The sequence below is a fragment of the Lactuca serriola genome, chromosome 2 (genome assembly GCF_051521515.1).
Source record: "Lactuca serriola cultivar US96UC23 chromosome 2, Lser_US96UC23_V15, whole genome shotgun sequence".
Lineage (NCBI taxonomy): Eukaryota > Viridiplantae > Streptophyta > Magnoliopsida > Asterales > Asteraceae > Lactuca > Lactuca serriola.
The window spans coordinates 209,582,765-209,601,488 of NC_136409.1; positions in this window are offsets into that span (position 1 = coordinate 209,582,765).

Consider the following 18,724-nt stretch of genomic DNA (forward strand, 5'->3'; position numbering starts at 1 on the left):
TTTTCTTGAATACTTGATGCAAATTGCTGAAAAATGTCGAAAAACTGCATTCTGCACAACAGACTCGCCGAGTCCATTCATGGTACTCGCCGATTCCATGTGTATATTCAACCGAGTCAGTTCATGCACTCGACGAGTTGGCAGGCCTGAGTGCAGATCTTCGAGTTTTGGTGCTGGAATTGGTCTAGAATCATTACCTTAAACTGTTTTGGACTCATAAAACCTGTTTTTGATGTGGTAATGATGATGGTGGACCAATTTCAAAGTTATAACCAAAATTTCAAGTTTATATGTGTTCATATGATTCTTGAAATTGTTGATGTGGATGTTCATGTTCATATGAGTTTTGTTAGATCATAGGAATTATTTGCAAATTGTTTGTTAGTTAATTCTTGATCTTAAAGTGTTTTAATGGAATTCATAATTTGTCCTCAAGTTATGGAATTCCAAGAGTTTTTCTTTTAAATGTTTTTTTAAGAAGTTGTAGGTTACATTTTCTTGAAGAGTTTTTCCCATAAATGCTTTTATGGACTTCATAACTTGTCCTCAAGTTATGGATTTCCAAGAGACTCTTCATTAAAAGTTTTAAACACTTAATTAAAACTCATAAGTTATGAATATCCAAAAGTTTATGAATTGTTCAAAACTTGCCCTCAAGTTTTGGAATTTGTAAAGTCTCACACAAACTTTAATTCCATACCCTAGAAGTTTTAAAAGTTAAAATTCTACACTTATACTATTTATAACATTAATGGTTAATTATATATATATATATATATATATATATATATATATATATATATATATATATATATATATGTATAAGAACAAGTCGTTTTACCGTTAGTAGGCCTCATTCACGAAGCCGGTCTATAAGGTGGGTATAAGGTTGTTGCCTATAAAATGGCAACTTAATGGGTGTCCACTCTCACCCACCGCTTGCTTGACTGGTGGAGGGTCGTTAGCCGAACGGGTAGGACAATGACTTTAAATTCTCATTAAAAGTATAATGATTATTATAAAGTAACTAAATATTTTATTTAATTCCCAATCTTAGTTACTTTAGGAAAAATGTGAATTTGGTGCTAGCCCATGGAATTCACACTTTGTACCTTACCAAGTCGTTGGTGGAGCGTGTGTGGTTAACCGGCACACTAACTTGGACTAGTAAGGATCACGAAGGGTGACTTAATGTTTGTCATAGATCAATGGAGCGTGTGTGGTTAACCGGCACATTGATTGGGTGATAATATTAAGGGTACCAAGTGAATTGATATGGTTATTCACACCTTGTTTTGTGATCCTCGGCATCCCAGTCACAAAATTTGAGAGGGCACACTCGAGATTGAAACATGCCATGAATCTCAAAAGATCTAGGAATTTCAAATCCAAATAAAACCTAATAAATTATTTCGTTTTTCATGGTGGAAATTGGTGAATCGTCATTCGCCTACCTTCAAATATTTTATATCTTGGATTACGGCATCCCTCTTCCAAATTATAAAATATTGTGTTGGGTCCTAGCCTTAATATTTCATATTAGGTGTTATATTAAGGACTTTGAATCAACTAACTTGATTTTCTCCCATTATAGATGTCTGGTTCAGACAACTATGATCTTCCCAAATCTCTTGAAGATGGTGTCCCTCAACATCATGCATCACTTCCTTCACCTCCTCCAATTATTCTCCCTCACCCGCCAGTTCTTGAAAAGTTTAAAGTCACTCAATCCCTATTGGCAAGCATAGTCTATGTGTGCTCACATCTTGGAGATAAAGTCACATATTGACAAGCCGCGAGAGTTGGGTGTCAAAGTCCCGTGAAAGTTGGATGTTCAATTACTTTCTTAGTAACATAGTGAGTCTCTTTGGGACTACTATGAGACGGACTATGACATGACCCTTAATGATGTTATCTTTTTGCTTGGTGTTGTGGAATCAACAATAATTCGAAACACCATTAAAGCAAATTTGATTAAAAGAACAACTTCCCAAGTCTACATGGACATTGACAATGGTAGCATTGGATATCTAGAAAAGGATTTCTCTTCCCAATGGAAAGGGATCGGCTATAGTCAACTCGGTTGACCAAATAGTAAAGAGAAAGGCAAATTCTGAGATAGTCTCATGTGCCATTACCAAAGGGTCCATGTGTTTTGTTGCCAAAGGAAGGGGCATTGGTTGCGAAGCTGCCCTATTCACCTGAAAGGTCATAAGGTTGATCAAGTCAAGAGGTTTGACTCTACTTCGGGTAAAGTCCACTGTCTAACTCTATTAAGTTCCTATTTGGAGATTCTTATTACATAATGTGAATGGGTCACATGCTGATGTTTTTAAGAATCAAAGAAAAGATAGGAAGCTTAAAGTAAGTATATGTTGATTCTGATTGCAAAGGTGGGTTTTCGATCGCATGGTTCGGCAATCAGAATTTTGAGCTGTTGCTTAAGAGTTATAATATATTGCTTATGAATAGATAACAACAAGGTTTTCATGTGGATTGTAAGGATAAGTTTTTCCGCAAAGTTTTAAAATAAAAAAAAAGAGTTTTAATTTTATTTATTTTAAAAATATCCTTACAATGGCATCTGTGGAAAATTGTTGCTTATATGTTTCCAGTAATAGCAATATTGGAAAGTGGATTTGATTCTTTCATTTGTGGTAGTGTTTGAATTTACCAAATGAAGAAAGTTTTTCATCACCCAATCATACAAGTTGTATTGTATGATGAATGAGAATTTTCATCTTTGAATTAGGTACACTGGGTGTGCGCTGGTCAAGGTCCACCACAAAGATTGATTTGTCATGATTTACTGAAGATTAGTAAATATGATTATACTTATAAGGTTAAGTATAATTATGTAACATTGGAAAGGTTACAATGTATGACAAAACAAATGAGAAGAATCAAATTAGGCAGAAAGATAAAAGTTTTCTCAAATCTGAAAGGATGGGAGAGTACTTTAGTATCGAATTTCATGATCATCTTAATGATTATGAAACCATATCACAAATTCATACTCTAAGGACGTCTTAGTGCATTGTTTTGGCTAAGAAGAGAGGTCATGAATTGTTGGATTGGTTAAGATCGAGAAGATGAGTCATACTTCATTCCAAAACAATTCTTAGAGTCATACTCCAAGATTGTAACTTTGAGTGACATAAAGGAGGATTTATTAACACTAGTCAAATGTAAGAGTAAAATGTTTTCTACTGTTGTACATTTGAGATTGGTAAGTTGTGATGTTGGGATGAGACAAAGACCAACTAAGACCAATTGTGTGAAGTGTTAGTCTTGATAAGAATCCGCACTATCCCTTGAATATTTGTTTTGTCAAGGAATGGTTCTTGACTGGGGAAACTTATATATCAAGGGGACAGTGGGAGCCTTAAAGATCCCGAAAGAGTTTCAAGATTTAATCAAGAGTAAAACCTGTAATTTATCACTAGCACACAACTTAACGTTTGCAACCTATCGTGTTGACATAATTCTTGTTTCTGTACCTACTTCAAATAAGTTGAATTTGCATGTGAGTTATCAGAGTTCAACTTGGAAGCATTGGTGGGTCTTGTGCTACCAAGGTGACAAGAAACTAAGATTGAACAAGTTTAATCCATGTAAGGCTGAATTTGTCACTAACCTTATCTTGTGATTATGGTTTTGAAAAATTCACATGGATAGGAACTCATACACTATAAAATCTAAGTGTCATAAGGTTTCTCTCCGATTCATGAAAATGATGGTGAGGAAACGCTTTCACTAAGTAGATTTTAGGTAGATATCAATTGTGTTATTTGCATTTTCAAAAGTCGTTAGTGGAGCGTGTGTGGTTAACCGGCACACTAACATGGACTTGTGAGAAATGGCAAAGGTCTAAGAAATTGAGACTATGATTACGGCATCCCTTTTCGTAGTTCTTGAAATTGCTTAGACACACATGTGAGCTATCTAAGAAAGGGTGTATGAATCTAAATTTCAGAAGTCCAGCAGATTTCTGGAAATATGTCAGAGCTAGTGGGAGCATAAGTGTTATGCTGATAATCATCATGTTAGTGGAAGCATGATTATTACGTTTAGTGTTGCAAGTTAGCAATGTTAATTATAGAAAACAAAGTTTCAATTCGTGAAGTTGCAGGGGTTGAAAAGTTGTTTTGCTATAATTAAGGGAGAGGAAATTATACTTCATTTCAATTCTAGAAGCTTAGATTGAGATTTTAATCATCTCTAGTCAAGGACATATATATGAATTTTATGTCTGAATGGTTCGACTTAAGGAAATTCTATATATATTGCTTCATTTCAATTCTAGAAGCTTAGATTGAGATTTTAATCATCTCTAGTCAAGGACATATATATGAATTTTATGTCTGAATGGTTCGACTTAAGGAAATTCTATGTATATTGCGTTCTCAAAATTCAATTATGACTACGACATCCCTTTTCATAGTTAAATTTTGAAAACATGGAAAATAAAAAAATATTGTAGCAAAAGACTGGTCTAGTATCATGTCTTTATGTGAGACATCATGAATCATGTCCCATATGCTTCGGATATAGGATCGATTTCATGTGCTATAATATTCATCATTTCTAAATTTTCCAAATGCTTAAGGCATTGAGAAGGGAAAAGTCTAGAACTGGATATGACTAAAGCGATTAAGCAATTGTCAAGGACAATCTGAGGTTCGCCAAATATTGGTTGCTCAGAGAAAGTTGGAAGTATGATGTAAGTTGTCGGAAAGGACCATATTGAGATATTCTGAAAAGAAGTAACTCTTGTTCGGAAGTGATAGTCAAAATGGGACTATGGAAATGTCTCCATAGGTGGAAGTTATTCAATCTATGTAAGATTAGAAAACCTTAATGCAAGAAGGATGTTCAAAGCAATGTACTTTGAATATGAGACTTCCGTTCCATAGAAGTTGACCGTCTTTGGAATACTCTGTAATGACTGGTGACAAGGTTTTGGTGACTTTGTGCATAATCATTACAAGAGGAACATTGCATAAAAGTTTAAAATCTAACATATTTTTTGGTAAATGATAGGAATCGGGGATTCTCACATTTACAATAAGGATTTGGGATTGTGAAATGAGTATCATTGGAATCATGTTCAATTGATCTACATCATAATGTAAGGATCATAGACAAACATAGTGTGCATACTTGGAGTATGGCATAACTATTGTTTAGAAAAACAAAGTGTACATGCTAGGAGCATGGGACGACTGTTGTTTTTATTCAAGTCTTAAGTTGATTGTTTGAAACATTATACAATGAATAATGTGTAATCAATATGGTGATAAATAAAAGGTGGTTCTATTTACATTCAAAAGGGTTCTGAGACCATATTGGATTTGATTATTATTGTGTTTCACTTTGCATGTTTTGACTTCCAAAATAGCTAGGTTATTCTTTCCGAATGACTAAGTTATTTAAACACTCCACAGTCGTTCATATGTTGGAAGTAGGTATGAATCAAGACTGTCATGAATCGAGTTTGTAGATGGCTAAATGGGTTTAGTCATAGCAATGGTTGCTACGTTGTTCCATAACATACGCGACAAAACCTGCGCAACCCTGCTGGAGGTAACGCCTAGCTCTCGCTGCTGAACATAAATCTGGTCCTCGTTGTGGCCTCTCACCCTGAATCACCAGCTCTCCCCCACTTGGGGTCCTGACCCGCACCAACTGTTGCGCGTAGTCGATCACTGCCCTATTAGGGCTGATCCAATCCATGCCTATAATCACCTTGTTCCCACGCAATGGAATGGGAACCAAGTCTACCAAGTAGCACTCCTTAAATAACCTCAGCACACAATCTCGAAATACCGTTGATGCCCGCATCGAACGGTCGTCTGCAATCTCTACCTCTAGAGGGCAATCCAACATGCCAGAAGACTCGGAGAATCTCTTGCTAAGCGCAAGAGACACAAATGATAGGGTAGCGCCTGAGTCAAACAACACCAGAACTGGGATGCCGTTCACATGGAACGATCCTAAACAGAGCACATAACAATAACACATTCACAACAAAAAAAGATCAAAGGGAAAGAATCATACCCGTCACCACATCAGGTGCAGCGCGTGCTCCTCGGTTGTCAGCTGAAATGCTCGGCTCCGCACCACTGGAGCCTCTGTCTTGACCTTCCGACCATCTGTAACCCGCACCGTCGCTGAGACCAGCGCCGCTGCTGGCAGTGCTACTGATGTTGCTGTCAATCTCGGGCAATTGGCCATTTTGTGGCCCCTCTGATTGCAATGGAAGTAAATCAAGTCTTTCATCTGTACCGCAAGGGCGGGGGCAGTACAATCCCTGCCCAAATGCCCCACCTTGCCACACTTATAGCAGCCCAAACTCGGCCCAGTGCGACAAGCTCCCTCGTGTGACCGACCGCATTTCCCACATCGGTCCCGTCCTGCCTGGCCTTTCGGCCTACCATCAGATTCCTTGGGCTTCTTCCCCGAAGCCCCGGTCGTCAGCCCCTCCACTGCCTTCCTCTTCTAGACGTGCTCCAGATCAATCTCCATCTCTCTAGCCCTGGCAATCATGGAATCCAAGGTAGGGCAAGTTGAAAAACTAACATGCTCCCGAATGTCAGCTCGTAGCATGTCATGGTAGCGGGTCCTCCTCATATCCTCATCACTCGCATACTAGGGCACCAGCAATGCCCTATCCCGGAACTTGGCGGTGATCTCCACCACAGTCTCCGTAGTCTGCCTCATATCCAAAAACTCCCTGGCCAGCCGCTGAATCTCCACAGCCGGTGCAAGCTTCGCCCTAAATCTGGTCACAAAGTCCGACCAAGTCATAGCCTCAACAGCCGAGGCTCCCAATGAGTCACCAATAGACTCCCACCAATCTCTAGCCCTGTCTCGCAAGCATCATGCTGCATATCTCACCTTCGAACCCTCTGGGCAGAAGCTCGTCAGCTGCGCAGACTCAATGTCTGCGATCCATCTCCTAGCAGCAATGGGGTCTTTCACCCCATGGAAATCCGGCGCACCACTCCTACGAAAGTCCTTAAAGGACAGTGTGCGCGTACCCATCTGGCTAGACGCCATATCACTCCTGAATGATCGGAGACAATCCTCCATCAGCTCAACTATCACCTCCTTGATCGACCCGAAGATGATAGGGGTCGACTTAAGGATGCCTCTCGTGATCTCAGAAGCGATGAAATCGCGTAGCCCGTCATCAACCTGCTCGGATCCCGAACCCGAGCCTGATCCTGATCCTGATCCGAAACCTCATGCTCCAAGTCGTGTGGTCACCATACTGAAAATATACGCATAAAAGTCAAGATCATACATATACTCGAGAGATCTAACACACTCTCCAAGGTTCCCGGTTTCATCTAGGCCATCCTTGGTTCGAGTACGGGTCCTCTGCTTTCAGTAGTACGGGCCCGTACTACCTTCCACATCTACCCGTGCTTTCCTCAAGGATTGCTTCGACTTCACCAAGTCCCTTTACCGATACCCTTTCCACTAACCTCATCCTAGGCTTCCCTAGGGCACTCTCCGACCTACCCTCTGCCATCAGCTGCACCAGGAGCCCCTACCATTTCCCCTTAACTAACTTGCAGGTACTGTTACATATCCGCTCCTTAGTTAGTTGGGAATAGCCAGAACCCCCATAGCACAAAGCAAGCAACATTCGTGCATCGAGTAACCAAATCAGGCATAACCTATACAGGCCATCGTACTGCTGACTAAACAGTCCTAGCATACAGCTCATACAACAGGCATATAAGGCATCCTCCTAGATCCTTAGCCCTAACTAGCATGCAATTATCAGAATCATATATCAGGCACACAAGGCATCTTCCTAGATCCTTAGTCCTATTCTAGCATGCAATTCTGAATCAAAGCCATATAGCATAACATAACATGTATGGGTATCTTGGGGAAAACTTACTTGAGCCCGCCCGGTAGCATGCTTCACACACCTTGTCTTTCGTAAAATCCTTCCGTTTAGATTTTTAGAAAACCATTTTATTGTAAAAATCTTTTAGCCCCTTAGTTTGAGTCCAGACACCCCCGAGGGCGTGCCCGAATCCTTCAAACCAGGGCTCTGATACCAACTTGTAACGTCCCAAAATTCAAGTCCAAAAATTTCATTTTTAATCAAGTTGTTCATAAAACATTCACTAGAAAATATTGAATCAACACGTCATCTCATAAAATCAAGTATCATGTTTCAAACCCACAACATAAGCAAAGAACATATTAGAGTACAATCCCAGAAGACACCGTGCGGAAAATCAAATGTGTGTGTGTGATGCCATGCTACGCCGCTGGCTCCTTCCCCTTAGATGAAGAGGTACCTGAAACCAAAAAATGAAACCGTAAGCACATAGCTTAGTGAGTTCCCCCATCATACCACATACCATACAATACCATCGGTATCTTTCAACTGATAATCATCATCAGTATCTTTCAACCGGTAATCGTCATCGGTATCTTTCAACCGGTAACTGGGGACTATTCCACCCCTACCACTAGCATACAATAGCAAGATATAAGCACACAGTCAGGCATATCCGGGTACTAACCTACCCCTTGGTCCTAAGGATAACTATCAGGGAAACTATCCCTATCATGTAACATACCATACAAATATAACTCATAACCAAACGCATACCAGACCAAGATAAATTATCACAAAGACAATTATCTTCTAAATACTCCTCATTGGTGGGCCGACATTGTGGCCTTAGACCCACCCCTACTGGAAGTTAACTCACCTCATACAAGTAGCTGCTGATAATCAGTGCGGGAAACCTCCGTCCGCTGCTGCTCCGGAAATCCTCCGGCTACAAACCCCACAAACACTCAGTTAGAAATGGATCTCTATACTTAGGGTAAAATAACCATTTTACCCTCAAGTCAAGTCAAAGTCAAAGTCAACTTCCAGTTGACCCGACTCGCCGAGTTGGGCCACCAACTCGCCGAGTCCCTCACTCACTACTCGTCCCCATCCGCGACTCTACTCATCGAGTTGGGCCGACAACTCGACTAGTTCTTCTCCCATTCGAAAGCCTCAAGGAAACTCATCCGACTCGCCGAGTTTGAAGAACAACTCGCCGAGTCCCACGAGCAGATCTCTTACTCGCTTCCAAATCCTCACCAGGGCATTCTTTATGAGGATTTGGGTTTCTGGGACTATTGCTACAAGCTAAGTTGCTAATTCCGCGAGCAGTGACGAAGGGTTGGACCGTCTACACTTAAACCCCTCTCAACTCAGTAACTGTTCATATGACTCGCCGAGTTTGAAGAACAACTCGTCGAGTTCCAGGCAATCTTCATAGGACTCACCGAGTTGTTCATCCAACTCGCCGAGTCTAAGGCTATCTTCATAGAACTCGCCGAGTCCCCTTGACCCATTACCCATATAGGCCAAATTTGAGACATGCAACACTTCCAAACCATAGATCTATGTTCCTAGGGCATGCTTATCACGTAAAGTTGCAAACTTTACGTGCATGCATGGCCCTATAAGCTCCAAAAGGCAAATCCAAGCTCTTTATAAGGTCATACACTCAATAGGGACCTCAATCACTTCAACCACAAAGACTTTATACTTATAATACGTCCATATTTCTAAATCTGAAATCCTTTCGGATCATAGAGCATAAACACATAGAGTTTGAGGTTTTAGGGCTTAAAAAAACCACAAACTAGGGCCAAAAAGGGGATCTAATGAACTAGAGATCAAGGTAGGGACTTTTCTACCTGAATGGGAGCCTTCCACATAGTAGATTTCGGATCTACTTCCCCTCCTTGCACCCTTCAACCTTCACCTTCTTCTTCTAAGCTCCAAACTTCCTTCACAAGGCCAAAATCACTCACAAGAACAATATGGGGGCTAGGGTTTCACTCTACAGCTCTTCTGGAAGTGTTAGGGGCAAGGGAGGCCGAGTTAGAGTGTTTAAATAGGGTGCACACTCCTGGATTAGGGTTTTTGTCCGAACAGCAGCTTACTCGCTGAGTCCGGGACCTGACTCGGCGAGTCCACAACTTAAACCCCGTGCCCCTTCCCGCTTCTAGTCGGCGAGTTGATCCTCTGACTCGCCGAGTCCAAGGCTAAGATGCAAAATGCACAAAGAATTAAATAAAAGAATACGTACCAAGAACCAGGTGCTACAAAAGCATAAAAACTGAGATCTAGACCCTAGACACAATATGAACACGTAAATTCCCTGACTTTCCCTCTATGCATGGCCTTTTGGAGCTTAAACGGCCAAAATGACACCTTAAAGCTTGTATAGGGCTTTAATGGCCATAAAGTTTGCACCTTTATGCCATGAAAGACCTCTATGATTCCAGATTTGATGATATACTTACTTGGGACGTCCATTTCCCACGAACCATTATACCTGGACCAAAACTCAATAAAAGTGAAGATGAAGAGATTTAAGCATACTATATACAAGATAGGAGCTTTATACCTCTGATGAACTAGAAAGGAAGCTAGACTTCTGGATCTACTCTTCTCCAAAACTTCATTGCTCATTCTTCAAGTCTCTTCTTCTTCAAAACCAGAAACTGGGCGTTACATCTGCGATATGCGAGGATTGAGCACTGAAGAGTAGCCGGTTGCGGTGTCTTGCAGGAGTAGCGAGGACTGTGAATCTTCGGTTTTGCACAGTGAGGAGTACCGCAGAAGCTGCACATATGAGGACTTTCAACAGAATTTCGATGTAGCCTTATCTCTTCGGTCAAATTTTGGTCTTCGGTTCTAGGCATCGAGGATAAGCAGACTGACGACGAAAAAAGGCCATTTTCATGAAATTTTATACCGAATAGGCTATATCTTCATGATTATCAAGGGGAATCTTTCTTAAAGCATATAGGGATGAAATTAAGTGTTAGGAAGGGTAAAAAGTGGCAGAAAGTAGGAGAGAGAAATGTAAAATGTGAGGGACAAGGCATGTTTAAAGTAAAAAGGTGGTGTGTGTAGGGGACAAAAGGTGGGGGATAAGTGGGCAAAGTCACATGGATGTGTCAGGAAGACATGGGCAATGCATTATATGGTGGAGTAAAGGACATGATATCTTAACATAATTTCATACGTCAAAGATATTTTACAAATATCTATCAGCTTCAAATTAAAGAACAAAAGAGTTTCATACCTTCTGTGATGAACTCAAAAAAAATATGCTGATAAATTCTTCAAAAAGAAATCTTCTCCAATCTCTTCAACAAAACTCAAGATATTGCGTCTTCATTCCATAGCAAAAAAAAATGTCTGGAGCAAATTCTTCAAATATTTTAGACAATAAATATCTTCTCCCTTCTTCATTTTCTTTAACAGCAATATAAAAACTTCTTAAACCCGGATTTTCAGCAGAAATTTGAACGAGACAACAACAACAAGTATTCTTGAAAGCTTTAAAAAAGCTTGAACCAATACTTGAACCAATACTCAAACAATTGAAAACTCATCTTAAAATCTCTAGTTGCGAACCCATAAATTTTATGCAAAAATCTAAAAATCTTCAAGATTGAAGTAGTCGATTGGGAATTGTTCCCTTGAAATAATCACTTAGATCTTCAAGCTCTGATACCAATTGTAGGAGTCCATTTTGACGACAACTTGTGCGGAATAATATGACCTTGAGATTTAATGACAACAAAAATATAACGAACACTAAGAGATGAGTAATCCGATAATTTTTCTAGAAACAAAAAGTTACAATATGAAAATGAAGAACACTTGGTGGGAGAGATCCCACCACACTATCTCTAAATAGAGGACTACATTTTTGGTGTACATATAATACATGACCACCTCTCTCTATTTATAGAGAGAGGTAACTTAAAATATAATAAAAATGAATAAAATAACCTAACTATCACTCATAATTTGTAGAGAATTTACATGCTCCAACAACGATTATTTGGAAGAATCACCTTACATGATGAACCGTTTGAGTAACTGTTTGACTGCACAACTAGGGGAGTCATTGGCCAGTGTAAGTCATTTAAAGGCAACCAATGTTCAAAGTATTTGATAAATATGGTATCCCATTTATTCTACGTCTATGTGTTATAAGTTCATATTAACAACGTAATTCACCAGACCGTCTATACCTATCAGTTTTCCGAATCAGACACACCATTTATGGCTGTCTAAAAGGTGGATGACTATTACGCTCCACTTTAATCTCACACATTACCCAACTATGAGTCTATTTAGTTATTCAACTTACTTTGAACTAAAACATCATTTATAAGCCTTAATTTATAATTAAACAATACTATAATAAAAGAAATCGACTTTAAATAAAGTTCCCTGATCATACGATACTATTATAATTCAATTATATAAAATCAACACAAAAATACATATAGTAAACGGTTAATATATAATTAATCCTTCGAGCGATAAACATTTTTATTATAATTATGCTCTTTAAAGTAACTACGCACTCATTTGGTTAAATGTGAAAGTCTTTTAGTTAAGTCTGCGCTCCGAAATACACTTTGGCCTTTTCTTTTGAAAGGACCTAGATATAAAGATTACTACGTGCAATCATCGCTTATATTATTCGCGATCATAATTATAGTTTCTGAGATTTATCAATAATCCCAAACAAATATTGACGTATAGCTGATAAGAAACAACCAGGTAATATCGTATCTGAGGTAGGACCCGTTTGACATATAAAAATATACTGTTTGGAAAATCCACGTTAAAAACCTCACAAATCTGGCATAAACATTATTCCCGTAAATAGATCGATCAGTATAACGACTGGTATTACTGATAATTATTATTTATAAGTTCATAATAGTCATTACAAACATTAATATAAGTTATACTTAAAGTACGGTAAACATTACTCAACTTACAGGTTGTTTAGCAAAAAACCGAAAATCGTGCGGGCAAAACTTTGAAACCGAAAGCTCTATTTCTTCGGGCTCTATGGCGCTCCAGAGTTTCACTACTAACACCTAAGAACTACTAAAATCGGGTCTCGAGGGTTTGAGAGAGTTTAATTGGGAGTGTTTTGGATGGTTTTGGTGCACAAATGAACAAGAAAACGAGGGTATTTATAGAGAATTCAGGGAGACATGCCGTGCTATTCCACGTGTCGTCATCTGATCTCAAGGTGTGGGGAGGAAGGGTGGTATCATATTGTACCATGTGTCAGCTATTCGTGGTGCCATGTGGTGTGATCTGGGCTGTCCAAATTTATTATTTTTTAAAAATCACAACTTTTGCATACGGACTTCGTTTTCGATGGTTTTTATGTCAACAATTTTATATCGATGAGTACTACAACTTTCATTTAAACTTCATCGGCTAATTCATATTTTATTTTTCATTTTATGGTTCGAGAGGGTTTACACTATAAATGATGACTTCTTCACATGTGCTCATTTTTCGACGTTCTTTATATCCATACTTTTGTATCGAAGAACACTACAACTTTCATTTAAATTGTTTTGTCCTACGATCAACTGATTTTCGATTTGAATTTTATGACACTTATTGATATATCGTGTCGAACTCGAAACTTCGAAAAATCATAACTTTTTCATATGAAGTCAGATTTAAGCGTTTTTTATATCGATAATTTCATATTAACGAACAAGGGCAGAACACAAACACTTTAAGTGGAGGGGCCGAAACTAAAATTTTAAAAAACAAAAACAAATCATATACTAGCATTCAAAACAATTGTTAGGGACTCTTCGGGTATTTGAGAAGAACTTATATGTTTTTTTTAAGAAAATTATCAATAGCCAATTTTTTTTTTTTTTTTTAATTATGATGTATACCACATAGCATAATTTACTATTAGTCAGCAAAATGACAAAACAGAATAACAATTTATCATTATATTTCGATACAACTAATTATTTTATCTTTGTTGGAATTTATTAATGTTAGCGACAATTAACAAATAATATGATCAAGTAAGAATTAATAAATATCGAAAACTAGAAATTAACATACATTCAGTAAATGTATAAAAATTAAACAATTAACTATCTTAATTTTCCTAAAACTCTATGCCTATAAGTTATTTAAATATATGAATTTTGGAAATAATATTGAAGTATATATGGCTGCTTTTTAAACTTTCAAGTTATTCTTTTCTGCCTACTTTAGGGGGTGTTTGACTTATCTTATGAAGGGTCAAAAGTTTATTTTGGAAAAGATAGAATGGAAAAGATGTTTGGTAAAAGCATTTTAGTAGCTATTTTTGGATTTTGGATATAAGGAAAAGTGACTTTTTGGAAAAGTCAGGAAATCATGACTTTTTGTAACTTTTGCCAAAAGGACTTTTGCCCTCCAAAAAGATAAGTCAAACACCCTCTTAGTGAGAGAAACGAGAGAAACATAGAGAGAGAGAGGAAGAGAGATTAGAAGGAGTTGCTTACAAGTCCAGATCCGACGACCGACATAATGGAGAGCACCGACAACAGAACAGAGCTATAGAAAATGCACCGCAACGGACTGTAGGAGGTTCCTCCTTGGATTTACAGGTCGCCCAACGTCATAAAGGAGAGACAGTGGTCAGAAAGGGCGGACATGATAGAAGAAGTAGTTGTGACATCCCCATTTTCACGGCCAGAAAATGCCGATTTTGTTTATGCTTTATAAAAATCAGAGTACCTCTTTTAATAAAAATGTTGCGGAATTTGTTCCCAGTAAAACATGATAAATACGTTATCAAATCATTTCCGAAGAAAAGTATTTTTATTCCTTTTAAAACATTTGAGATGTCATGGTCAATACAGCAACATAAGCATGAACAGAACTTTCATTCATTATCACTAGTGATTTATATCTCCTTAATCTCTTAGTGTAATGTGACTTCATATCATCACCTGTAATATAAATAAACTGAGTGGGTCAGGTTGGGAAACCTGGTGAGTACATAGGGTTTTCAACCCACAATAATATAATTATTATGTTTAAACAATCAAGTAATCAACCCACTTACCCATCCCCGTTATCTTCTTTATTCTTAAGGATCTACCTTAAGAATAAGCTATTCCTCGATCATTTATTCCTAAGGATCATCCTGAGGAATCGGCACGAAGTCCATCGTTGCCATGGTTTATACAACGGACACTAAGTCTACATAGTCGCCAGGGTTTAGGCATCAAGTGTGCATGATCGCTAAGGTCTACCCAACGGGCACTAAGTCTACATAGTCGCCAGGGTTTAGGCATCAAGTCTGCATGATCGCCAAGGCTTACACAACGAGCACTAAGTCTACATAGTCGCCAGGGTTTAGGCATCAGGTCTGCATGATCGCCAAGGTTTAGGCACCAAGTCTGCATGATCACCAAGGTTTAGGCATCAAGTCTGCATGATCACCAATGTTTAGAGTACACCGAGTGAACACATCGTTCACAACACCTACAGGTTGCGAGCCTGCTAGTGTTCCACTGGACTGTCTAGAATAGTCTGTGGTTGTCATCCATACTTTGCTGAATGACGGGGCCATCGTTTGGGAAAAGGCTTCTCACATCGTCCACCTCTCACCCTCACCTCGTGGTCTATAACACCTCTCAACTCATCATCAAACTCATATTCCATCTATTACATCTACCCATGTTTTACCCCAACATTATCGTAGATATAAAATACATATACAGTTTAAATCATTTAAAACATATATAAAATCGTTCATCCAACATAGTGTAACGACCCAAAATCACGACTAAAAATTTCTTTTAAAACATTACTAAAACTAGATTTATAAAAACGTATCATAAGTCAAACATAACTTTCGAGTATTAAATTCAAAACATAATATCATTATCAGAGTCAAACATTCCCAGGCTAACTGACTATGGTGTGTGCTCTGCAATCTTCCCGAGCTCCTCTTTTGAAAACCGAGTACCTGAAACCAAAACTGAAAACCGTAAGCACGAAGCTTAATGAGCTCCCCCAATCTACCACATACCACACAATAACATATAAAGCACATACTGGGCCTTGCCCACTGCATCGGACCGAAGTCCGGACTAACTGGGGCCTTGCCCCCTACATCGGACCGAAGTCCGAAGTTGAATGGGACCTTCATCCCCTACATCGAACCAAGTCCGAAGCTGACATCGGACCGAAGTCCGAAGCTGACTGGGACCTTGTCCCCTACATCGAACCGAAGTCCGAAGCTGACATCGGACCGAAGTCCGAAGCTGACTGGGACCTTGTCCCCTACATCGAACCGAAGTCCGAAGCTGACATCGGACCGAAATCTGAAGCTGACTGGGACCTTGTCCCCTACATTGGACCGAAGTCCGAAGCTGACTGAACATAGCATAAACATATCAACTAGCATAAACACATAAACACTGTCTGAGCCACGAAGGCATTAAACATACTAACTACTACATCGGACCGAAATCCGAAGCTGACTGGGGCCTTGTCCCCTACATCGGACAGAAATCCGAAGCTGACTGAACATCGCATAAACATATCAACTGACATAAACACATATATCCTATCTGAACCACGAAGGCATCAAACATACTAACTACTACATCAGATCGAGGTCCGAAGCTGACTGCTAGCTAAACGGGCCGGCATTGTGGCCTTAGACCCGTTCCTACTGAAGGGAAACTCACCTGAACTGTTGAGCTCTGCTAATCAACCTCTGGCTGCAACTCGACAATCCCCTGAACTGCTGCTCCTCTAGCTCTCCGAGCTATCAATATACATATAACACTTAGTCTGACAGACGACTAAGTCAACTCTGGTCAAAGTCAACCTTCCAGGTCAACCCTACTCGCCGAGTCCTCCTAATGACTCGCTGAGTTCATAAGCTCAGGGTCTTTCTATTCGCGACTCGACTCGCCGAGTCATTCTATGACTCGCTGAGTCCAACTAGTTCCAAGTCCTGTCCTGACCAACTCGCTGAGTCACCACCCGACTCACTGATTCGAGTCTCAACTCGAAGGGTTTGAGGTTTCGCGACCTGACTCGCCGAGTCCACTAATAGACTCGCCGAGTCCAAGGCAATCTTCAACCAACTTGTCGAGTTGTTCTTCCAACTCGCCGAGTTCATGCTTAACTTCATCCGACTCGACGAGCTGTTCATCTCACTCGTCGAGTTCCTCCTCATCTTCAAGCTACTCGCCGAGTCCACTCGAAGGACTCGCCGAGTCTAGTCAGATCTTCATACATGTAGAGGACTTTTGAGTCATGCATGGACTCCATACTGCAGATCTACCCTTCCCAATATTCCCCACGTAAAGTTGCAAACTTTACGTATAGAGAAGGAGATCTAGGCACCATACACCATAAACTTAGGGTTTGAGACAAAGGGGCTCAACAATCAACCCATAGACTGATGCTTTATGATTCTTTAGGCCAAGATACACATAGATCTGAAGTAGCAACTTCATATCTGGGCTTCTAACTCGAAATGGCTCAAGAACTTGCCCTAAAAGCCCCAAATCCTATGATAAAGGTTGATCTAAATGCAAAAGAGGGAAGGTCACGACTCATTACCTTCAAATGCTCTGGAAGACCTCACAAACTCTGGATCTACTGCCAATTCTTGAATCCCCAATGCGTGCCTTCTTCCTTCTTCCTTCAAACCACCCAAAATGGCAAGAAAACTTTGAATGAGCAACAATGGAGGCTTAGGGTTTCTGGTTCTGGACTATAGGGCCGCAACTGAGCCCTAGGAAAGAGAATAAGATGCTTAAATAGGGTACCAAGTCCCGAAATTAGGGTTTCCAAACCCAGACCTGACTCGCCGAGTCCACTTGCCGACTCGCCGAGTCGGTCAATAGCTTTACACCCGGATCCCGCTCCGACTCGCCGAGTTCCTCCCTGGACTCGACGAGTCAACCCTCTTCAACCTAGGGTTTTTCCTTTCCTTTCTTGACCTTTCTGATCTCGGGTGTTACACATAGACAGCAAGTATTCAGATAATATGCACACATAGCACGTAATTTATATAAAATACTTCATATCTATGTGTAAGATGAAAGTAACTATGCACTCACCTGAAAGGTGGTGACTCAGCACTCGGACAGCGCTTCGATACTCTCAAAACAATTTTCCTTCGATAAAACCTAGTATCAATACCACTAGGGTTTAGTCTAATGATAACCGCGACAAATTAATAGTCTGACTATTATTACTATTATATAAGCGTTAAACGATACTTATATAACTCATAATAATAGCCCAAATAATTATTTTAAGGACCTAATAACATTACTATAATTATTTGAAAGTTATATTAAAAATTGCGTAAGCGTAGCTCACTTACAGCGGATTTTAAAGAAAACCAGGCTTTGCTCGGAGCATCATTTCGAAACTGAAAGACCCTTTTGCTCGGGACTCCGGGAGCCTCGGGGCTTCCTTAGGGTGCTAGGGGTTTTATCTAGGGTTTAGGAGTGGTTTGGAGCCTTAGAGAGAGAAAGTAATCTAGAGAGAGAGTGGAAAATGTGCAAGAAAGTCGGCAGCCTTCGCTACCTTTTATAGTGCGAGCCCTCGGTCTACGCTGGGCGTACCGAAGGTGGTACGCGGCGCGTTCACCGGATAAGATTGCCAGGTGGTGTCCTCCGGGTGGTGCGACGTGACGAAGTCTCGGACCGCACAAGAGCGAGGTACGCTGGGTGTACTTCGTTTCGGATGCGGGGCGTAATGCGAAGGTGGCGTGTCACTCATCCGAAGCGAGGCGTGATCTGCTAGCAACGGTCCAGATCATGCCACGTCATCATTATTGCATCAGCT